At 45.3% G+C, this 25,154-nt stretch overlaps 1 pseudogene; it reads right to left on the bottom strand.

Annotated features, from left to right (window-relative positions):
- Positions 1 to 12,917: 12,917 nt before the first annotated feature.
- On the bottom strand, positions 12,918 to 13,035 carry LOC126420011 (5S ribosomal RNA; annotated as a pseudogene).
- Positions 13,036 to 25,154: the final 12,119 nt, after the last annotated feature.

Below are 25,154 nucleotides of genomic sequence, written 5' to 3'. Positions count from 1 at the left end.
ATGCACTGTCCGACTGACTGGAGCGGGAACGACCGTCGGTTGGTCGTTCGGTCGGTCGTGCCATCAGCCGACCTCTGTTCGATCCTTTGACCGTTTCCGGATGGTGGCAGTCGGTCGGTTGTGGCAGAGCAGCGAGGAAATCTCCGTGGCGCATAGACGGGTCGGTGCCGCTGGCGGCGTGCATGCGCGGTTGGTGTCGTGAGTCGCTTCTAGCGAGGGTTACGAAGTTCGTCGCCCACCGATCCTGACAGTAAAGTTGAGTACTCACATAACCTACTATCAAGCTTCAACTGCTATCACATCTCTTCGTTTGGTGCTATTTGTCGATTTCTGGGAGTTTCCCGCGAGCAACAAAGTGTGTGCATTGAAGTCGGCTAGATTTGCAGCCATCTTCCTGAGTGGTGTTTAATTTAATTCATTCCTTCATTAATGAAGTGTACCAGCGGTATCTTCTGCCTTGTGGCCGTTGACATTCCAGTGACCTGCCCTGGTCGTTGACGTAGTTTTTGGCAGTGTATTTTCCTCACCGTGTTGATGCTGTCCAGCACGCTGTCTAGTTCGACAGCTGAGGTGTTGTTGGTAGTTTTAGGCGTTTGTTCTGACTTGGCTGGATTGGGCACCAGTATACAGAACGTTGTGCTATTGACATCTAGTTGTAGTTGTGCTGGTTGAGTGGAGAACAACTGATCTTGTTGGTTGGTTCGTCGGCTGGATTTTGGTTAGGTTACCTTCCGATTAAGAGGTTGTCGGTCTGGTTACCTGTCTCACCTAAATGTGCGTTTGTATTACCTTCCCAGGCCGATCCTTGGAACCTTCTGAGCGCCGCTCCTTGTGTTTTACATAATGATTTCCTTTTTAGTTTTAAGTACTCCATGTGGCCTTCAGCCGAGTTTTAGGTTATTAAAATTGCAAGGCTTTTCTTCATAGGCCTTAAGCCGTAAAAAAAAAAGTTTCTTGTTTGGGGTGCGGCCTTCAGCCGAGTTTCAGCCTTTCAAAATTAAAATTGAAAATTCTTTGTGCCAAGGCCTTAAGCCGCAAAATGGTTCCAAGTTGGTATGTGGCCTTCAGCCGAGTTTTCAACCTATTTATATTAAACATTGTAATTCTCTGTCTCGGTCTTAAGCCCTGGCACTGTTTTTGATTAATATGTGGCCTTCAGCCGAGTTCTACGGAAAAAATTTAAGTTAAGGCTTTCAGCCTATTTATATTGAAGATAAAAAATTTTTCTAAAGAAGTGAAACCTCCAGAAGAACTCCTGTGGTTAGGCTTTGTGCCTTGGATTTGCGATGTGGCCTTCAGCCGATCTAAATTAAATCAAAGGAGGTCTTTCGTTAAAACTTGAGAGTTTCTTGCTTGTGTGATTTTGTGTTTTAAGAAATAAAGTCTATATGTTGAGTGCAACTGACAGTAACTTAATTTATTTGGCCCCTTTCCGCATATATAACAGCATCCGCTCTGTCCTCCTAGCCCGGGGTTTTTCAGATGAAATTTGTTTTTTCTTGGCACGATGGCACCTACCAACAGCTTCAAATGGCTCTGAGCACTATGGGACTTAACTTCTAAGGTCATCAGTCCCCTAGAACTCAGAACTACTTGAACCTAACTAACCTAAGGACATCACACACGTCCATGCCCGAGGCAGGATTCGAACCTGCGACCGTAGCGGTTGCGCGGTTCCAGACTGTAGCGCCTAGAACCGCTCGGCCACCCAGGCCGGCCTACCAACAGGACTATGCAGTGTGTCACACAGCTCACAGTGTCCGCCCTTGGTTCGAAGAGCACCAGGATGAGTTTACCGTACTCCCCTGACCACCAAACTCTCCAAATTTAAACCAAGTGGGGAATCTGTGGGACCACCTAGATCGGCCTGCTCGTACCGTGGACTCTCAGCCGAGAATCCTAGCACAGCTGCTCATAGCACTGGAGTCGGCACGGCCCCACATCCCTGTCGGTACCTTTCTGCACGTCTAGCAGCGCTCTGAGCTTCAGTAGGTGGTTATTCAGGCTTCTGAGAGGTGATCACATTATTGTGACACGACAGTGTATGTTCTCAGCATTTTCAGGAAGACGACATACAGGGGGTGGAGAAAAATATGGAATCACGAAAACACAACCAGAATTGAACCCCCACAAAATTCCACCCATGGACTGTAAACTCATCCAGAAGCTGGAAAAAGTGTGGAACAAGGCTTATCCAGCCACAGGACTTTCTTCAATTGCTCCATAGACTTGGTTTTATAGCTTCGGGACCGCATTTGCCTGTTACGGGCATCACTGACTTATGTCTGGCTCGCCCTGATATTCCCTGCTTATGGAGCTCCCTTCGCGTTGTTTTGGTGCTGACAGGGCTCGCGAGTGCGACAATCAGCTCTGGAGTGACTTTTGCAGCTGTCGTCCTCCTATTTCTCGTCACACTCCTCTTCATTGACCGTCTGTCAGGATCGCTCAACACAAGCTTTCGTCCGCGTTGTGACTTAGCGGATGACATTTTTTTGCTTTCCCTGTGTGCACTATAAATATTCGATACGATGCCTCCCGAAACACCAAACACTTCGGCAACCTTGGTTACGGAAGAAACTACCATACAAGCTTCAAGGTGTAGCGCCACATCCTCTTATTATACCTTCATGGCTGCAGGGCACGATCAAATACCTTTCGGATTATATTCAGAATTTGCAGCCTTATTATCCCGTCTCTGAGACATAAATACGAGGTGCATTCGAACGAGTGATTTCTGTGTTTGGTTTGTTGCCCCAATTACCTCTATTTTTATGAAAACACCTCGATCACAGTGCAGAAAACATTGTAATATGTAATCATCAGACACGCAGTAATTCACCAATACTCAGACTATACACGTAGACTTTTATCACAGTGGGCAATCTGTTCTGTCAGTGCCGGCCGGGGTGGCCGAACGGTTCTAGGCGCTACAGTCTGGAACCGCGCGACCGCTACGGTCGCAGGTTCCAAGGCTGCCTCTGACATCGATGTGTGTGATGTCCTTAGGTTAGTTAGGTTTGAGTAGTTCTAAGTTCTAGGGGACTGGTGTCCTCATCAGTTAAGTCCCACAGTGCTCAGAGCCATTTGTTCTGTCAGTGGGTAGAACAGTACGTAGCAAATGTACTGCTATTCCCTTATCGATATTGTTCAAAATTCTGACTGCCATCGTCGAGTCACTGTGTACTGCAACGCACCATCGACCGTCCTACATGCTCCCAGGAGTCTGACGTACTACCTCCAAGGCTGCAACAATCCTAGAAACCGGGTCCGTGTGAGTATCGACCGGAGTTTCGGAAAGTAGGCTCTTCACGTGCAATCAGAAGAAAAACTGCATCGCTCTCATGTCTAGTGATTGACTTGGTCGTGGAAGAGGACCCGCACGACAAATCCTCTGTAACTGCGATCCTAATAGAAAGTATCGTGAATGTAAGGGACAAGTTTCTGGTGGAATGAGGCAGACAATGCACACCGTCGACGTTTTCGCTGCTAAGCAGATGTTTTACACGAAATGCAAATATAAAGATTAATGGAGGTAAAAAATCAAGCAAAATGCATTTACCCTGTAACGAGTCGCCTACGACAAAGTGTCCCGTATACCAAAATAGAAAACGTAACTGAGCAACTTCAGAAATTTCGTCGGTGGAGTTCGGGTTCACGCCGTTTAATGTGAATCTTGGAAGAAGGCGCACTTTACACCTGCCTAGAGTTGCAGAAGAGGTAGACAATCATCGACAGATGTATATGTAAGTCCAAACGTGCCCCAGGGCAGTGTATCTGGACACTAACTGTCCTTGTTGTATGTAAGCTTCACAGTCTATGGAAATAATCTACTTATCTGTAAACAAACACTATCTGAAATACTGCATAAATATTCAGTCAGATCTTGATAAGATTTATAAGTGGAGGCAACGTGCTTTAAATGATCTCTTGAAAAAACGGAAGAATATACTATTCTTTGATTACAATATCAATAAGTCACAACCGTAATCAGTCAGCTTATACTTGGGTGTGGCAATTTGTACTGATATGAAATGGAATGCTGAGATAGATGCAACCACAGGTGAAGCAGGTGGCCGATGCCAGTTCATTGGCAGGAAAAAGCAAAGCGTCTACAAAGGAGTTTGCTCACCACATATCTCTGCGATCCATCTTGCAACTTGGTTCCAGTGCAGGGGAGCTATAACATGTAAGATGTTGAAGTTATTCTCAGGAGGATAGGACGAATGGCCATACGGTTGTTAGGTTCTCAGAGCCCCAGACCTCACGCTGTGTCGATTTAGCTTGACGGACGCATGAAAAGAAGCTTCATCTGTGAACATAACCTTTTTCAGATAGTCTCGGTCATCGTCGATGCGACTCAGACTCTCAATCGCAAAAGCTCTGCGCTTTGGCCTGCCATCAGTCTGAAGCGTATGCAGCAGCTGCACTTTCTATGCATGAAGCTTCAGTCTCTTGTGCAGTACCCTGTGCACCGTGGTTGGTGATAGCTGCAACGGTAGAGACGCTGGTCGGATTGATTTGGTTAGACCCGTTCCACACCTGCATCACTCGTGCTCCGACGAAACAGAACTCGTCCACTTCATGACACTTCTGGATTCCTTGAACCTCGCGTACCGCTGTCTGATCGTCGGACATGATGGTGGTGTGCTCCTATAACGTGTCCGGAAGTTCCACTGGACCTGAGTCTTGGCGCTGTGCATGTTTCGAGAAGTCGTTCTCCTGGATGACAGTGTATCCGGACACGGCCTTCGACCTGCTGTAACAGGAAAAGTGATTCATCCGACTAGATGAGACGATTCCATCGATTCACGGTCCAATCTCGATAGTCACGTGCCCAAAACAATCCTAATTGATGATGTCGTTCGGTCAACATAGGAAGACCTAGCGATCGTTTTCTGCGTAGACACATGTTGAGCAATGTGCTCTGAACAGTGCCCTCCGAAACGCTTGTGCCTGCACCATAATCTGCCACCTGATTTCCCACATATCGAGGCCTGCCCTGTCTTAAAGTGTGGGCAAGCCTCCAGCCTCTATGTTCTGTGCTCAAGCATGGACGTCCAACATCCCGTTGGCTACTCCTGGTTTCATTGTCTTTCACTTGTTGTATTTGCTCACGGCAGTAACGCGCGAATGCGATCAGCTTCGCCGTTCCCTAGAGACTATTCCTAGGCGCCGGGACAGAACAATCTGGATTAAGGCAGTGGGTTTCCTGATTTGTAGCCAGCACCGTCGCTAAAATGATTCCTTAGCCGCCTCATCTCCACTTGTGTAATTGCGTTACTGCGTGCCCGTAACAGCACCAGACGGCATTCTACAGCATTGTTGGTCGTGGCCGTAATGTTTGGCTCGGCGTAATTTGTATCACTATGAACACAACTTGATAATTTTACAACACTGGTTCCCAGACTAGATATTAGCTTGTATCTCCGTCCTCCTCCCTCTCTGCCGTCTGTTACCCCCCCCCCCTTCCCCCCCCCCCCCCCAACAGACACACACGATCACCAACTTTAGCACCCAACTAAACTGTAGAATGAGACATTTCTCTTAGAACACTTTTATTTTTAAAATATTGAAAGACGAATGATAATTTTTAGTTTGTGTGTGTGTGTGTGTTTGTGATCTTGTGTGTGTTTGTGTGTGTGTGTGTGTGTGTGTTAGAATGAATGATGAAGGAATACGAGGTTCATCGCAAGTGCTACCCACAACTCCTTCTCAGAGAAGAAAGCTAACTATCTGCAGTGAGGGAGTGCCTCACCATTGCGGCACTTGCTTGACCTGAGCACTGCAACCCCATTTAGAATTAACCAAGTTAGAATGTGCGCACTATACCTACTGTTCGTAAATCACTTCATTGCTGTTCTCCTTACTTTTGAACTGGCAGAAATTGGAAGATTACAGGCTTTTAATACTTTGTGTCTGGCTGCAGCCACTAATAATAATAATAATAATATTAATAGTGTGCAGAGCACCATAGTAGCCCTTATCTAGTTAGTGCTGCGTCGTGCTGTCAAGTAATTCATTTACCTGTTTGGAAGCGTGTAATGAAGCAATTTACAGACTACTGCGGGTATTGTCTACAACTTGTAGAGGATATTTTCTTGAGATATGTAGCATTTGTTAGGTATATGTGTCGCTTCTATCATTAGCTATGTACAGGTCAAAGCACAATATATGTGTGTAGTTAGTGGACTATGAGAGCAACCTGTGACCTCCACCGCATTAATGCTAATAATTAATAAAAAGTAATAATTGATAAGTTATATAATCAGTTATCGACTCTTAAAAATTTGTGACAATAGTAATGATCTTTTGAAAATAATTTAGTTTCGTGACTGAAACAGAAGCGAATCGTTTAGTTTTTGCCTCTCTAGAATATTTCATTTTAGCCCTTACGGGGTAGTTATCCTCAGGTTGGGAAATTTTGAAAATTTGTGGTAAGTTCTTATAGGACCAAACTGCTGAGGTCATCAAGCCCTAGGCTTAGACACTACTTAATCGAACTTAAGCTAAATTACTCTGAGGATAACACACACACCCCTGCCTGAGGGAGAACTCGAACCTCCTAATGGGGGGAGCCGCGATCAGTGGCAAGACGCCCCCAGGTTGGAAACCACGGATTTACAATCATTTTGAGATTCCAGCTTTACCTTACTAAGCAAATTTCTTTAATGAGTAATTGCACGAACTATTTAGGTGCGTTTCTCAATTATTCTTGACCGCTCGCAACTATATAATTTTAATATTGAAATATTACTCTTCTCAGCTAAACAGCTCAGTTTCAATCATTCTTTTCTCTCCGTGGAACAAACTGATGGGGGGAAGAAAGAGCACTGAAGTTCTCGTCAATATCGAAGGTTTTAGAGACGGATAAGTATCTCGGGTTGAGAGGGATGAAGCAATCTTATACTCCTCTAAATTAGGATATTTGGATGGACATGTTAGTCATAATTCCTTCCATATTCTAGGACAGTCTCTTAATACGAATACTGTCTGTTTCACTAGCTATGCATCAATAGAAAGAGATGTTGAGACCCGATGGAGAGTCAGAATGAGAAACCTGCCAAAAGAAACCGCACACTGGAGAGAGGGGCCGAATGAAAAGAAGGAGGAATCGGGGTCACGCACTGTCACGGATACGTAGTATTTTTCCGGAAGATTACACGAGAAGGCTTTCGCAGGCAGCAGGAAACCCAAGAACGAGAGCTGTGTAGTAATATTAGGCACCAACGGCCCGAGGCCAATGGTGGTTGCGCCACGCGTGTTGCGTTACGCACTCTGCAGGCGAGCCTGGTGTTGGAAACTCCAGGGCCGCCACTCCAAACGGCGCGCTCGCGTACCGGATGTTTGTCAACAGCTCAACAAATATTCCTCTACCTGCCGCGAATCTATGAGCGCCGGTATCAATCACTCTCTCCCTGCCCCTGCAACGCTATCCTCGCCTCGGCTGTTTGCCTTCACCAGAATCGAGGCCGCTGCGTACGCACGCTTCTCATCCGGTTGTGTATGCTGCTGTGACTGTTACACGTAGTAAATATGTTTTGCTTTGCATACGATGATCTGCACCAAACAACTAAGAACGCAACATTTCTTAGTTCGTTCCGCACAAGCTAGTAAATTTTGCTTGACATGGAAAGAGTTGCGTATCATTAACAAGAATGTCCTTTTTTGCTATCGTACAACTACAGACAAAAGGTAATAACCGCTGGTTTTCTCCTGTGTTTGTAAATGATTGGTTGAACTGCTCTGTTGGTAATTCAGGAACTATGTCCTTCAATCCGCTAAATCGCGTGAGATGACTCTGTGATTAAAGCACTTGACGCGCGTTCATAAGGCAGACACTTTAAGTTCTCCGCCTTCCTGTGTAGATCAAGGCCTTCCGTTGATCCACCAATCAATTAACGCGAATGACGGAATGGTGCAACGAATGAGGACACGGACGCTTTCCTTACCTATCCTTGCCCATTCCGAGCGTGCGCTTCGTCTTTAATGACCTCGCTGTGGGCAGGATTCTATTTCTTATCCTTCCCACCCTTCTATCATTTTATTGTCTGGGCCACATCGTACAAGAAAGGGCATCCGGCCACCCTCTGACACTAACATTGGCAAATACATAGTAACAGGGTCGTTAAGGTCCAAGGAAATGATGATGAATGTATGCTGTTCAGACCCATTAAGTTTATTTCGTCTTCGCGTAATCACGATTGTCTGCCTAAATAGAAGCAAGGGAAGTGGAGCAGTGATTACAGCGCTGAAGTTGTATGCGAGAAGAGTGCGAGGCCAATTCCAGTCATGGTACACTTAACATAAGCACTGCCAAATTCGTTGATCAGCATTGGTCAACGGTAACCGTGTTAATTTTCTAATGACCTCTACGTTCAAAGGATTTAAGTCGCACTACTGCTTAACTCCGTTCACACAAGAGTACTTCTGTGGTTAGTTTCTTACTGTAGTTATACAAATGAATGCAATTGGGGCAGGTCAATCAAACTACATCTTGCATGAACACAATTAATCAATGTTCAAATATCCAATAATACTAAATAGAAATGCGTATATTTCATCTATACTAGCAAGCTTTAATAATAATATTATAGATCTGGCCTATCCTCTGCGCCCAGCGTGTTGTTTTATGTTCTTATTTGTAGATCCACTTAATGTGACTGCGAGTATTTCTTCTCTTTTCCAAGCGTCAGTTAAGTTGGCTCGTCATAGTTCACATGAAACAGAGAACAAAATTATTTTAACAACGTCCAAAAACGTGTCCTGTCACGGATTGGCCATTATAATGGATTATACTGTAAATGATGAAAGTATGTGAATGCAGCTTGCCGCTAACTTGGTGTAATGTCTCTCACACATAAACCTGTACAGTAAAGTAAGGGCCTCCTGTTTTATCTTTAGGCTGATCCGTGATAAGACAGGCAAACAATTATACTAATGGAGGATTCTGCGTATTTTCTCTAATTTCATTCGCTCTCTCTCTCTCTCTCTTTGTCCTTTATCTATATACAGTTTTAAATATAATATTTCATTGTGTGAACTCAGCCCAATAGAATCTCTGGTGGAGCCCTTCGTCTTAATATTCAGCGGCTGGCTTGCTGTAAAAGATCTTTATATCTATTATTATTGTTAAGCGCTGCATTCAGTTGGGAAAATCGATCGTTTGAACAATTCGTTCATTTTACGACAGATTTAGAATTTCAGATGTGTCCGAAGCCTTTTTGGACGATTTTATAAAATCTCGGTGATTGCAGGCTCTCTTCGTCACAACTGAAACTTCCCCACTAATTACAGGGCCAAGACAATCATCAGTGATTCAGACAGAGAACTCATTCGTCATTCACTCTAGAATAAAAGGGTCACAAACCTTATTTCTGAGGAAAATTGTATATTCAATCCATCTCCATTACATGTTCCGTTTTCTGTTGATTCCCAGTCTTACTTAATTTGCGTTTACAATTTTTCTCTCTCTTCAAATAACCCGCTAGTGGCACAAACGTTAATAGCTCGCTTTAACGAGAAGAAGAGCAAATATGTCTATTTTAGCAACCCGACAATCTTCCAACAGATACTTCCCAAGCTGTCCTAGTTATCCGACTATAATAACCATGGAGAATACATATATGTATCTCTGTTATTCCAAAGAATAAACGTACTAGAAAAATACCTTGGCGTCGACGAGCTGTCGGCGCATATATTACTAGAAAATCCGATCAGATACTTTTCAAAAGAGAATAAATGTGGATGATTTGATTGACCATTATTAATTATTGGGTGGTAGAGGGTAATTTTCCGTGGGGAGATTACAAAGTCTTGGCGAATGTTCAAGAAATTGGAAACAGCATGTAACGCAAAACATCTAGGAATAATTATCCAGAGCGTCGTTAAGTGGAATGGCCACATAAAACAAGTAGTAGCAAAATCAGACGCCAGACTGAGAATCATGTGAAAAATCTTAAGGAAATTTACCTCCTACACGAAGAAAGTGGCTTACAATTCGCTTGTTTCACCGATTCTTGAGCATTGTTCATCAGTCTGTGATCCTAAGCAGGTAGGACTGATAGAAGAGATAGAAAAGATCCAACGAAGAGCGGCACGTTTCGTCAAGGGATCGTTTAGTGGACGCGAGAGCGTTGCAGAGATTGCAGAGATGCTCAACAAACTCCAGTCGCAAACGCTACAACAGAGGTTAATTACTGAAATTTCCAAACAGTACTTTCCAGGAAGAGTCGGACAATATATTACTCCCTCCCGCGTACATCTTGCGAAATGACCACAACTAAAAAATTCGAGAAATTAAAGCCAATACGGGGGCTTGCCGACTATCATCCTTTTAACGCGCCATTCGCGAATGGAACAGACAAGGAAGATCAGTTAGTGATACCTGAAGTGTCCACCGCCACACACCGTCAGATGGGTTGCGGAGTATTGTTGTGAATGTAGATGTAGAATTGTGAATGGCTTAGAGGTGTATACGTGTGATACATGTGCATGAATGAGCAGACTGTCAATTGCGAGAAAAACGTTTGTGAAATAGAGACATACGCTAGCACCCAATATAGCCGGCCGGAGTGGCCGAGTGGCTCTAGGCGCTGCAGTCTGGAACCGCGCGACCTCTCTGGTCGCAGGTTCGAATCCTGCCTTGGGCATGGATGAGTGTGGTGTCCTTAGGTTAGTTAGGTTTAAGTAGTTCTAAGTTCTAGGGGACTGATGACCTCAGAAGTTAATTCCCATATCGCTCAGAGCCAGCCTAGCACCCAATATAAATTTAAGTGTTAGTAAGCGTTTTCTGGAAGTAGTTATCTGAAGAGACGGAGTGAAACGTCTGTGAAAAAAAGCTCAAACAAAGGGAGAAAAGAAGCATTTTAAATATGGGGTTACAGAAGAATGATAAAGATTAGATGGGTGGATAGGACACCATCTACATCAATATTCTGCAAATCACCGTGAAGTGCACGGCAGAGGGTACGTCACATTGTTCTACTCATCATGGCTTTTTCCCATTCCATATACATATGGATAAGGGGAGGAGTGGTTACTTAGGCGTCTCCGTTCACGCTGTAATTAGTCTAATCTTGTCTTCGTGATCCCTATGGCAACTTTACATAGAGGACATTCATATGATCATCACTTAAAATTGGTTCTAAAAACTTTCTAAGTGGATGCAATAGCCCATTGTAGTCCTATCTGGTACATGTTCCATACACTCGAGCAATTTTCTAGGAAGGCGTTGCACGAGCGTTTTGTATGCAGTGTCCTTTGTAGACTGACTGCATTTACGTAGCATTCCACCAATAAATCGCAACTAGTGGAGGGGTATGATACTCAATCGAATTGGCGAGGAAAGAAATTGATGACTCAGCTTTGGTAAGAGAGGTGATAGGTTGTTAGGACACATCTTAAGGCAAAGAGCTGTAGTTATTGTGATGTTTCAATTGCGTCACGTGACCGGGCATTTTTGAACACACGCAGTACAGCTCTGGCTCACCCTGCTCGCGCCGCCGGAGAAACGTAACATATTCGCCGCCAACTGCTGTAGGCCTGCGGACCTAGTTTCACCGTGGCCAGCCTTCTCTGTCGAACCATTTACGAGGAGACGCGATCTGCCATCAGACCGGCGGTGCGTGGGTTTAGCGCGCCACGTGCCTCGGTCTGGCGGGAAATTGGAATCATCAACCGGATTCGCCGTCGGCGCATCACCCCGGGTTGATATCGACTCAGACGTTAGTCTTGTATGAAGGTGAGATTCATTGTATACAACGAATTTCCTATTCCAGGGCTATAGGGACCTATCTGTTATGTGGCAGTGGAATTTGGTTACGGACATTTTGTAAACATGGTTAAAATGTAGTTGAAGCGAATTGTATAGTCAGCTAGAAAGTGATGTCTGCCCGCGCTGGTGCTATTGACTGGGCTGAGCCGCCCAGGGTGGCCGAGCGGTTCTAGGCGCTACAGTCTGGAACCGCGCGACCGCTACGGTCGCTGGTTCGAATCCTCCCTCGGGCATGGATGTGTGTGATGTCCTTAGGTTAGTTAGGTTTAAGTACTTCTAGGGGACTGATGTCCTCAGAAGTTAAGTCCCATAGTGCTCAGAGCAATTTGAACCATTTGACTGGGCTGAGTGTAAATGCGTTTTCTTTAATCCGTACACATGTTTTCTATTCAGTACTGACTAATAGCCGTAGGCTCCATGTTGGCTAACGTTGCCGTCTGAATGCCAGTGCTTGCTGTTTTCCCCGTGGTTTGCTTACTTCTTATTTTGGGGTGGTCTCATCAAGACCATAGCGTTTTTTTTAAACGTCTGGTGCTTATTGTTTGGGTGGAGTTTGGGAAGAACCACTCAGGATTTGAAATGATTGGTTGCTTCGTTTGGGGGAGGGGACCAAACAGCGAGGTCATCGGTCCCATCGGATCAGGGAAGGATGGGAAGTCGGCCGTGCCCTATCAAAAGAACAATCCTGGCATTTGCCTGAAGCGATTTAGGGAAACCACGGAAAACCTAAATCAGGATGACCGGACGCGGGTTTGAACCGTCGACCTCCCGAGTCCAGGGCGCTAACCACTGCTCCACCTCGCTCGCTTTTGAAATGATAATGAGTGTTTTTTAATTACTTTAAATGCTGCCAGTTATAGGGTGTTGTGGCATTGCCAAAGGGCTAGCGTGAGAATTAAATTTGAAGTCATGCTGTTCTGTATTTCCTGTAATGGCCGTGACATGCGCTCCGTCTTCAGGCCACGAGTGGCCTACCGGGACCATCCGACCGCCGTGTCATCCTCGGCTGAGGATGCGGAGGAGGGGCGTGTGGTCAGCACACCGCTCTCCCGGTCGTTATGATGGCTTTTTGTGACCGGAGCCGCTACTATTCGGAGGAGTAGCTCCACAATTAGCATCACGAGGCTGAGTGCGCCCCGAAAAATGGCAACAGCACATGGCGGCTCGGATGGTCACCCATCCAAGTGCCGGCCACGACCGACAGCGCTTAACTTCGGCGATCCGACGGGACCCGGTGTATCCACTGCGGCAAGGCTGTTGCCAAATGTCCGTGATATGGAGTCACTATAATTTGTGTACTGTATTGAAAATGCTTAGTGAGAGCTCGCCTCAGGATTTTGGATTGTCTCTTTTCATCTGGTTAATGAAGATGTTGATTAAGAGTTACTGCACACCTCTCAACCTGGCAACACCTCTCCGAACTCCACCTTAGGTAATACGGTACTCGAGGAAAGATGTGTGTGTGGAGTAAAAATTGTATTGCTAGACCAAGGCTTGACTACATTCTAGTGCATGGACGTTGCAATAGCAAAACAACAGGTATGAATATTTGCGCAGATTGGGTTAGATCCGTATCAAACCAGTCTTGAGACTGAAGTTGACAACAACAAAATACATTCACATTGTCACTCCACGTTAACCATCCTATTTCCACGAAGTTTGGACTGCCAGAGTGCGTGCTTTTGGAGATGCAGAAGGCCTGTTGAATACAAAGTCTGTTGACTAGAGTGGAGAGCGTGACATCATTCCGTGTCGCTCGCATGCCGCTCGGTTGCGCTAGGGAGAGCCATACGCGGAGCTGGCCGGCTGGCCGTGCGGCCGCACCACGCAGGCGCAGCGAGGCCGTGACGTCACTCGAGTATGCGGTGACGCGCGTTCCATTCATCCCGGGCTCGCGAGCGGAATGCGCCCGTAACGGACTAACGGTGCGGCCCGGCGGGGCCCGGCGAGATTCGGCTCGCCGCCCGCACTGCCCACGGGCCGCGCGGGCTCTCTCGACGGATTCCGTGCTCTCCGCAAACAATGTCACTTGTTGCCGCCTCGTTCATCTACCGTACTGGATCGGTGCAGATGTCGAGCGAGTCGTCGACCTTACAGCCATGCACACATGAACAGATATCCGAACAAGCAGTAAGGCATCGCGCTACGAGGGCGAACTGTTTTGAACGGCCGGCCGGAGTGGCCGTACGGTCCTAGGCGCTGCAGTCTGGAGCCGAGCGACCACTACGGTCGCAGGTTCAAATCCTGCCTCGGATGTGGATGTGTGTGATGTCCTTAGGTTAGTTAGGTTTAATTAGTTCTAAGTTCTAGGCGACTGATGCCCTCAGAAGTTAAGTCGCATAGTCCTCAGAGCCATTTGAACCATTTGTTTTGAACGCTGCGCCGCTGACGACCGAGCGAAAAAATGAAACAGTCTCCAGTGGTTGAATTGTCCTACGTGGATGAGGGTGATGATTTATGGGTGAGAGCGCTAAACAAAAAGGTCATCACTGCTCTTGCCTGAATGATGTACTAATGAGAGTGGTGAAAATGTATTAAAAAGCACTTAAGTAAATTGCATTCTCCCAGTACAACTGAAAGCCAACCCTGATAAGGTGAGCATCAGAAGAGCCCTTAACAAAATTCCGGCGAAACAGAGCAGAATAACGAGATAAAATAGGGAATGAAATACCAGTAAAGGCCGGCTAAAAAGGGGGACAGATGGTTGTGGCTGGATGACTGTTTAGAAATAATGGGTGACCGAGTCACTTTGTGCCGCATTAAAATTTCACAACCGATATTTTGGGAAGAATTCTGAAGATAATGCAAAATCTTGAAACTCGAACCACACTCGCCTCACTATCAGTCAAAACAGAAGGCACGTCCTACTGGAGATCCAAACCACCTCTCAGGTCGTCATATAAAACACATTCAATTCAAATGTATGTTATTGGTGGTTGTTACAAAGTCACCCTTTATTGCGGAAATAACTACGTCAGATACTGTGCTGTGTGTAGGAACCAAAAATGTTACTCCTTGTGCAAGAAAAGCGAACATTATCATTGAATTATCTCTGATTTTTATTATCTCTGCTGTTGAATGTAATATTAATGAGTCAGATTTTGTTCTTGCTCTGATAAAAACGAAGGGAGCTCACTATTGTGAATATTACGTATTACCACTCGATACTAAGTGTGAGAGTTGTTTTCATGGAAGAAATAAATGTGTGCTCATCTCTGATAAATAATTAGGTGACACCCGAACGTAAATACCACTGTTTCTAGTCTTTCTAATTATTATAGAAAGTTTCAGCTAGACCACGTGACGAGGAATTGGATAGACGCCGGGGAGATTGGCGAACGAACGTGCAAATAAACACGGCGACTTTCAACGGACTCAAGAGCATCCAATGAGTAACCTGCCACAGATCTTTGCCAACATATTACCAAGCGACAAAACACACACAAGACGAGTTTAGTTTCATTGAACATTTCAGTACACCGTTTGTAAACCAAGAATAAGTGTTAATCTTGTCTACAAAATACAATAAAAATTGTAATATTCTGTGTTCCACTCTAAGCCGCGTAAGGGCTTCTTCTTCAGCCAACATAACTCCATTTGGCGATTATGGACTGTGGGAAGGGGCAGGTCGATGATTTGTAAAAATAGCCTTTTATTCAGGCTACCAGTTGCGACTCCTGAACAGTGGAACCTTCAGGCCCTGTAGCATGAAGAAGAAAAAGCATCCGCTCGTACAAGTATATAACAGGGAACCAATATCTATTCCTGGTTTCCATAGAACACTTCACGCGCAAATTGTGGCTATGTAAAATCTCGTTAAGTTTAATTTTAAAAATATAGTCTGGGATACAGTTCTTCTTGAAACCAGTCGTTCTAAAAGTAATCTGGTCTTCTTTAATAACCAGGGGGATGCCCTACTCCACCCCCGGCTTCGTATGTTAACACCCTCCGTCTCTAGTAACTGAACGCACGCCCTTACATGGACCCCAAAAAGCCTAGTTGCCTGTGGACAGTGACGGAAAAGCCGTTAGAATGGCGGCTGCGCGAAGTAGCTGAATGGTGGCCACGTAGGAACGGACGAAGCTCTACATGCTTAACGTGTCACGAGAACAAGTCGTCGAAGAGACAGTGGAGGCTCACCAGCCTGCGCATACAGGCTAGCAACAAGACTCATGCGATAGGCCTCTGTTGACAGCCAAATCCTACGTGGACGCACACGCTCGGGGCATGGTACGACGCGCGATGCGACGAAGCGGACGCGATCACTTGGCTTCATATTTTCGCGCGAAGTGGACACAGTTTTCAGTGTGTGTTTCAAGATGTCTGATATTTTTCTGTTAAAGAACGTTGTGCACATCTACATCCATATCCTGCAAACCACTGTGAAATGCATGGCAGAGGGTCCAGCCCATTGTATACTTTATTAAGGCATTCTCCCGTTCTGTTAATGTATTTTTTGTAGGGGTGCCTATTCTACCGACTCCAGATATCATGGAACCGTACACAGGCCGATCGGTGGTAGCACTATTTTCATATGAAACTATTTTTGATTATTATCTGTCTTGTGCATGCAGGTTCGTATAAAGTAAGAGGGCTATTTTTTTCCCCAATCTCCGCAGTGAAGCTCTGCGCAGATGTGTTGCACAGTGACGCTAGAATGCCCGTCAAACAGGCCACACTGTACTTTTCAGTTCTGAGTGCATAGTAATCACATAAAACTGCCTAGAAATTAGGTTCTTCCGCCAAGTGTGAAGTCCTGAGGTTCGCGTGATTTTATGCATTTCCTTCTTCGTGAAAATTCTCTGCCGCACACCTCAGGGGCTCTAGCAGCGATTTCGATGGGAAGTTTTTGATCACCCACCATACAGCCCGAGCTTGGCTCCCTCTGACTTTCATCTCTTCACTAACGTGAACCACTCGCTATGAGAACGGCATTTTGGTGCAGACAATGAGCTGCAGTCCACCGTAGGGAATTAGCGGATATCACAGACGGCTGCCTTCTAACACGTGGATGTTGGAAAGCTGGCACTACCCTACGAGAAATATCTAAGTCGGATTGCGAGCGAGTGTGCAGAGAAGTATCTGGAAGGTGTAGTTGAATTTTGCCAAAAAAAAATGCTTTTCACTGCGATTTCCATTTTGCGACCGACAAGAAGTTAAAAAATCATCCTTCATATTTTTGGTATTTTGTCAATCAAATGGCGAATCTAGCGCCATATCGTTTAAGTTGATGGAACCATTTAAAGTTAATTGAGGTCCTAAATAAGCCTGGGTAGCTCAGATGGTAGGGCACTTGCCCGCGAAAGGCAATGGTCCAGAGTCCGATTCTTGGTCCGGCACACAGTTTTAATCTGCCAGGAACTTTCATATTAGCGCACACTCCGCTGCAGAGTGAAAATCTCATTCTGGAAGCTATAATTAGTCACTGATCAACGTTCATATAGTATACTGTATTATTATACATGACGTGAATTCTAGAGATGGCGACAAGAAATCATAAAGATGAAAGAATGGATCCCAACGGCCTCGTATCACTAGCAGTCGAGACGACAGGCATCTTATCCGCATTGCTGTAACGGATCGTCCAGCCGCGTCTCGACCCCTGAGTGAACAGATGGGGACGTTTGCAAGACAACAATCATCTGCACGAACAGTTCGACGACGTTTGCAGCAGCATGGACTATCAGCTCGGAGACCATGGCTGCGGCTACCCTTGACACTGCATAACAGACTGGAGCGCCTGCGATGGTGTACTCAACGACGAACCTGGGTGCACAAATAGCAAAACTTTATTTTTTCGGATGAATCCAGGTTCTGTTTACAGCATCATGATAGTCGCATCTGTGTTTGACGACATCGCGTTGCACGCACATTGGAGGCGTGTATTCGTCATCGCCATACTGGCGTATCACCCGGCGTGATGGTATGGGGTGCCTCTGGTTACACGTCTCGGTCACCTATTGTTCGCATTAACGGCACTTTGAACAGTGGACCTTACATTTCAGATGTGTTACGACCCGTGGCTCTACCCTTCGTTCGATCCCTGCGAAACCCTACATTTCAGCAGGATAATGCACGACCGCGTGTTGCAGGTCCTATACGGGCCTTTCTGGATACGGAAAATGTTCGACTGCTGCCCTGGCCAGCACATTCTCCAGATCTCTCACCAGTTGAAAACGTCTGGTCAATGGTGGCCGAGCAACTGCCTCGTCATAATACGCCAGTCACTACTCGTGATGAACTGTGGTATCGTGTTGAAGCTGCATGGGCAGCTGTACCTGCACACGCCATCCAAGCTCCGTTTGACTCAATGCCCATCCGTATCAAGGCCGTTATTACGGCCAAGGGTGGTTGTTCTGGGTACTGATTTCTCAGGATCTATGCACCCAAATTGCTTGAAAACGTAATCACATGTCAGTTCTAGTATAATCTATTTGTCCAACGAATACCCGTTTACCATCTGCATTTCTTCTGGGTGTAGCAATTTTAATGGCCAGTAGTATATGTCCCGTTCGGGTTTGAACTACTTGTATTACAATCGTTTTTTAGTCCGATGAGTTGTTTTCCAGTTATTTCCTAAAACAGTTTTAAATGCCTAAGCCTGTGTAACTATAATGGGACTGTTAAGCGTCTGGTGCACTTTAACGTGAGCACCTTAATGTGTAGATCGTATGAGCTGCTATTTTGAGTTATGCGCTGTGCCGTAAGGTCTTTTGTACCAGGTGCTTTAGGCTTGAGTTAACCTCTGGATTATTTTAAGTGTTCGCTCGTGGACTAACTTGTATGGGTAAAATTCCTTATCGCACAGTGATTTCTTTCTATCGGCACTGAGCCGTATTAATCACCTATGAATATTGTTTGAACTGGTCCCGTAATTTATTGCGTACTCAGAATTAATGTAAGTGCTCTGCCGGCTGGTAAGTCAGGTACTTTAAGAAATATTATAATTCAGACAATTCCACACAGCTTTATTGAGACAAATACGTATTAATTTTGGACCAACGCGTAGTTCGAAGCTTGTGGAGCAGCAGGGGCACTGGGACAAGAAATGTTAATCACTGTTTAAAAAAGATATTTGTTTTAGTTAATACCGTAAGGCTGGCAATTTCAATTCACAGTTAGTTACATGTATTGGATTCTAGGCAAAACTTTCTTTTACTTGCAAAACCATGACAGTTTAAATTCATACTTTCGCAAGACCTTGCAGTATAACCAAATCTCAAAAACATTAAAGAACTTTACAACAGATTAAAATATTTACTTAAACCATTCAAAGCTTTCATGAATTTTAAAATTTCTTTAGGTACATTAAATTACATTAAATTTAGAGAAAACAAATATTCAGAATCATCAGCTAATTAAATTACTTGAAAGGTATGCACCGCAATGGCAAGTTGGACAATCTCTTTTTCATTTTTCAGTTAGTGAACAACAAGCGCCTCGTTTCCAACTCCGTTTACATGTCGGATTGCCTTTAGGGTGGGCAATCGGCTGGGACTACTCGCATATGCTACCTCTATGGTTGTTAGTTTGATCTTACATCAACACAATTTCCGCACATAATAACAATACCTCCTGCAACAGAACAACTGTTAAGCGCTTACAATAAACAAGCAACGTGAATGAGATATCTTGGCTCTTAATAATATCATTGCTTGCTGTAGTCAACTGATTTAAAGACTAGGGTTTTAATTTACCCAGAAATGTTATTAACAAGAGAAGGAGCTAGAGAAGTTAATTGCCAAACCAAACAAATACAGCACCTCAGCTTCTTGGTGCAGTTTAAAGCAAAGAGTTTAAATTACCAAAATAATTACTTAACTCACTTACAAACTCAACTTACAAATTTGAATATGAATAAACAGCACCTCACTTGTTTGGTGCACTGCGCTCTTTAAATTTAAGGAGGGCTTTCCGGCGTATTACTATGGGGCTCTGGAACTAAATCTGTGTCTGGTAACCAGTATGGCGAACTTCACACAGGTTTGATTTAGTACGAATTTTTTAAAGCAGGATTAGTGCTTACCAAATGTAAAACTTTCACTGCGTACTTCGCCGTTAGTGCTAGAATACCATCCTCATGCACATCAGCCACACTACGCGACCCATCTGAAGCTGAGCTCATTGAACACACTAGCGTCAATAACTTGTTCCTCGAGCTATCTGCGGAACGGTGCCTTAGCGGGAAGTAAACAGCAACTGCTTTGCTGCAAGTGCGATCCCTTCGTGGAACTGAGCCAGGCTAACCAGCGCCGCGTGCAGAAACTGCAGCACTACGTACTCCGATCACATACAACCGCCTGTCCACGCAGCACACCACATACGGCTAGTTCTGTCTTTCCTCCAGCGCCACGGTGCGCGTTCTTTTAAGGCGAGCCGCACCAGAATCTATCTTATATCGAAGATGCGATTTGAGGCGAGATGTCGAACCCCGATCAGAGATGGAGCAAAATCGGCCGCACCACGTTTCACTGTTGTAGTTGACACCGTATGGGCGTTCTAATCCAAATTTTATTTATACGTTCCTTTATGGAACTAGCCTGATAACTCTCAATTTAAATTCAAGCTTGAGCCATGCTGTGGCTCCCGTTGGTGCTGTTTGTAGGTTTCCGTCCAGTGTTGGAGGCCAGACCGTATCGTCTTCTTCTCGTGTTGACTGGTGCCACTTGGTTTCACAAGCGTTGCCTGTCCCCTAGTGGCATCAGTGGCGGTTAACAATATGTAGCAACTGTGGCCCTATCTCTGGGGCGACGTTGTTGTTCTTCCGGATCGTGTCAGTGTGCAGTTCGGTTGGGGACTCAGGAGGAGCCAGGTCCGGGCAGTGTGAGCAGAAGCCGGGACCACTGGTGGCGCTCATGGACTGCCGGATCGGAGGCCTGTGGTCACGAGGGTTCACGACCTCGTCGTAGACCGGATCCTGCAAACTTTAAGTTGAGTGCATTTGTATTCAAGTAGAGAAACCTCCACCATTGGGAGATCTTGTGATTCTCCAGTGACTTGGGTTCGTGTTGCTGCTCGTAGTGTTGCTGAGCCAAGAGCAGTGAGTGGAGTGCTTACGGAAGGCGAATCTGATTAGCTTTCCTGGACTTCTAATTACTATTTTTTACGTTCAGTTTGTTACTATTTGTTAAGTTCAGCCAGCGGTATTTTTCCTGCCTCGTGGCCGCTAACGCCCCAGTTACCTGCCCTGGGGGTTAGTGTATGTAACGGCAGTGTACGTTTCCTCGCCTTGCCGCTGCTGTCCAGTGAGGTGTGTAGTGTTGACAGCTTTCTTGATTGTAGGTTCGTTGGCGATTCTTCTACTCTGGTGGTAGTGATTTCTTTCTCGTTCCAGGCGCTCTAAGCACAGTATTTTCTGCAGACAGAGTCCAGACCGCCGGTTCCGTCTTTGGCGTATTTTTACATCTCTGCATTTGGTTTACTGGACTTAGGGTAGCCTCAGCAAGATTATTATTAGTCATTCGTTAGACTGCCACTAGTTTGAGCTACTATCTTCTGAAGTGAATGCAACGCTTGGCTGCCTATCTCATCACTCACAAAAGTGTATTTTGCCGGACCTACTCAGGGGTCGATTCCTGGTGCACCGTCTGTGACTGACCCTTTTGTTTTATTATTGTATTTGCTGTTTTATTGCATGTTTATAAATTTTTTATATAATTGCCATTGTTGGCGTTACAGCAGGTTTAAATGATTGTGTTACCAAGTTTACCATCATTTTGTCTCACCCGTTTGGTGGTCAGCTGCCTGTCTTTTTATTGCATTGCTCTTTTACAGTATGTTTAACTTTTTTTATAATTGCCGCTCTTGGCGTTAAAGGTCTTCAGCCGTGACTATGGTCGCTTGCCTCAAAATTCGAATTGGGATCACAATGACTTGTTTTTAAAACATTATTTGCTGTGTCTGTATTTTATGCTCATGTGGTAAATTTTAATGCACTGAAAGCACTATTAATTACACGGTTGTTTATTCCTTCATTAATAACGAGTGATCTCTTTATTCATTGCTGAGTGTGGAATTACCGTTTAAAAAATAAATGTGTGTAATTGCAAAAGGGAACCAATAGTAACTGATTACGGCCTCGTCCACAATCGTAACCGAATCCAGCTTTCCTTGACTACTAGGTTTCAAAGCTATGTATGTTTTTAACGGTTTCTCATTTTGGTAAACACTATTTTTCACATTATTTTATAGTTACCCATTGATCGTTATCAAATGCTGAGTTCTTTATTGAAGTTCTTATTTATAAATTCGAGGTCTTCCAATTCTGAACGGTAATTTACGCCTAGACATATGATTGCGAGTACACATATGAAATGTAATGTATTGCACTCCTCCGTGACTGCTAGGTGGGAAAGCGACGGTTGATCACTGTAACTGGTGATTTGTTATCAACCATATGATAACAGTGACTAATGTCAAGCGCTGTCGTGGTAGTAGCCGGCCGGCCGTGCGGTTTTAGAAGCTACAGTCTGGAACCGAGCGACCGCTAAGGTCGCAGGTTCGAATCCTGCCTCGGGCATGGATGTGTGTGATGTCCTTAGGTTAGTTAGGTTTAATTAGTTCTAAGTTCTAGGCGATTGATGACCTCAGAAGTTAAGTCGCATTTGAACCATTTTTTTGTCTTGGTATTAGAACAGATTGAGAAACATGTGTGGAAGAAGTTCGCCGAGTTTACGGTCTGGGACGTGAATAGTGTACGTGTTCGATCTGGAATCTCATTGACTGGATTACAGTTGTCTTCATTTATGAGTCCTGCTTCGTAATGAGCCCCGATGGCCGGCGACGACGTGTCTGGAGACGCCTCGGAAAGCTGTGGGATACCAGTCTGACCGTCGCTCGCTACGGAGAGAGTTTCTACTGCTTGTAGTCATGCTTGCCAAATCCTACCTTGGCCGCCAAGGTCGCCGGATCTCTCCCCCACTGAGAACGTTTGGAGCATTGTGGGCAATGAAGTGGCCTGCAACTAGTTCGGGATTTTGCCGATCTACTGCGCCACTGTACCATCAGGTCATATGACAGAAGAGTTAGATGGCGCAAACTTTTCCGTTGTGGTCAAACAAGTCCGTATGAAGGAGAACGAAGTGACAGACTATCGCTGTGTGAAAAATTAAAAAAAAAGTTTTCTAAATCACAAGAGAAATGGAGGCCCGGCTTATCGCAGTCGAGGCAGTAACGTAAAACCACTGACCGGTATTGCACGATATGTTGAACATGAGGGAGACCATCTTCCGTTGGGTTTCCCAACTGCTCAGACTCAAAATTCTCGCCAAAGTGACGAATCAGCGTTGACGCTGTCGCTTGTGTAAGGCAAGTACAGACCATTTCTTTAGCCACGTATACCGCTATGGTATATCCAGGCCCGCTCGGCTAACCGGGCGGGCCTGGATTCCCTTACAGATATACTGAACAAGCTGCCTTTATAGCCGTCCATAATTGAGAAAGTGTTACCGGTGCAGGATTTTGTGCACGAGCTGACCTCTCGCTTATGCCCCATGAATGTTCGAAGGGATTGATGCCGAGCGATTTGGGCGACGAAATCATTCGTTCGAATTGTCCAGCATGTTCTTCAAGCCAATCGTGAACAACTGTGGCCCGGTGACATGATGCATCGTCACCACAAAAATTCCATTGTTGTTTGGGAACATCAGTCCAGGAAGGGCTGCAAAGCAGGCGAACATATCGAGGATCCAGTTCATTCCATGTAAAAACAGCCCACTCCATTATGGAGTCACCACCAGATTGCACAGTGTCTTGCTGACAAATTGGGTCCATGACTTTGTGGGGTCTGTGCCACACTGTAATGCTACTATCAGCTCTTACCAACTGAAATTGGGACTCATCTGACCAGGCCACGATTTCCCAGTAGTTTATGGTCCAGCCGATATCGTCTCGAGCGTAGGAGAGGCGCTGCAGGCGATGCCGTGCTGTTAGCAAAGGCACTCCGGCCGATCTTATGCTGCCATAGCCGATTAACGCCTACTGTCCTAACGGATATGTTCGTCATTCATCCCACATTGATTTCTGCGGGTTTTTTTTCACACAGTGTTGCTTGACTGTTAGCACTGCCGACTATACGCAAACGCCGCTGCTCTCGGTTGTTAAGTGAATGCCGCCGGCCACTACATTGTCAGTGGTGACATGACAATGTGGATCTCAGAATTTGAAATCCCTAACGATTTTCGAAATGGAATGTCCCTTGCGTTTAGCTCCAACCCATTCTGTGTTAATTCCCGTCTTGCGGCCATAATCACGTCGGAAACTTTCTCATATGAATCACCTGAGTAACGACAGCTCCGCCAATGTACTGCCCTTTCACAGCTTGTGTACGATACTACTGCAATCTGCATAGGTGGATATCGCTACTCCATGACTTTTGTCACCTAAGTGTATTATGACAGTAAAAATTATCAGTATTTGAAAATTCATTTATCATTTTAATAATCTTTATCCCGGAAAAAGAAGAAAAATAATTTTCGTGAGGAGACAGGAAATACGTGGGAGACTTGGAAAATAAGTTTTCCCTGTCGACTGTGGTCAGAGTTCTGTGCGAAAGGGAAAAAAGGAGAATGAGACATTAAAGATAAGACATATCTTTATTTTTCTACATAATTTCCAAATACATTGAGACATTTGTCATACCGCTTTAGAAGCTGCAAAAAGCCTTCCAGGAAAAGAATCAGGGCGTTGCATACGGAAGAAGCATTGAACGGCTTGTTTGACGTCAGAACTGCTGCCAAAGCGCCTTCCGCCGAGAGTCTTCTTCAAAGCAGGAAGATGGAAGTCACTTGGTGCGAGATCCGGACTGTAGGTGGATGGTGTAGGCGTTCCCAACCAAGAGTTGCAATATGGTTTTGCGTTGCCGTCGCCGTTTGTGGTCTCGCATTGTCATCCAACATCAGAACGCCAGATCTGAGAAGGCCAGGCCGCTTTTTCCGAATCACCTCTTTCAATTTCGACAGAGTGGCACTGTACTGCGCAGCATTGATGGTTGCATCCACCAGAAAGTCCAGCAGCAAAACTCCTTTGGCGTCCCAGAAAACGGTGATTAGCACTTTGCCTGCATACGGAGTGCTTTTGAACTTCTTTCAGTCAGGTGATGACGGATGTTTCCACTCCATGGATGCGGCCTTCGATTCGGGCGTGTAATGGTGGACCCACGTTTCGTCCCCTGTCACCATCCGAAACAGAAGGCCATTGCCAGATTCATGGTAACGCACGAGCTGTTCCAGGCTGAACGCCACGCGTTGTTCCATGTGTTTCGGGGTCAGTTGGAGGGGCATCCATCATGCTGACACGTTCCTGTATCGAAGAATGTCGTGGATGATCTTGTGAGCTCACTCACGTCCGATTCCAAGTTCTGCCGCTACTCCATCGGTGGTGA

The sequence above is a fragment of the Schistocerca serialis genome, chromosome 1, assembly GCF_023864345.2.
Source record: "Schistocerca serialis cubense isolate TAMUIC-IGC-003099 chromosome 1, iqSchSeri2.2, whole genome shotgun sequence".
Taxonomy (NCBI): domain Eukaryota; kingdom Metazoa; phylum Arthropoda; class Insecta; order Orthoptera; family Acrididae; genus Schistocerca; species Schistocerca serialis.
Note: the sequence above shows the minus strand (reverse complement) of the source record. Positions and strands in the feature narration are given on the sequence as shown.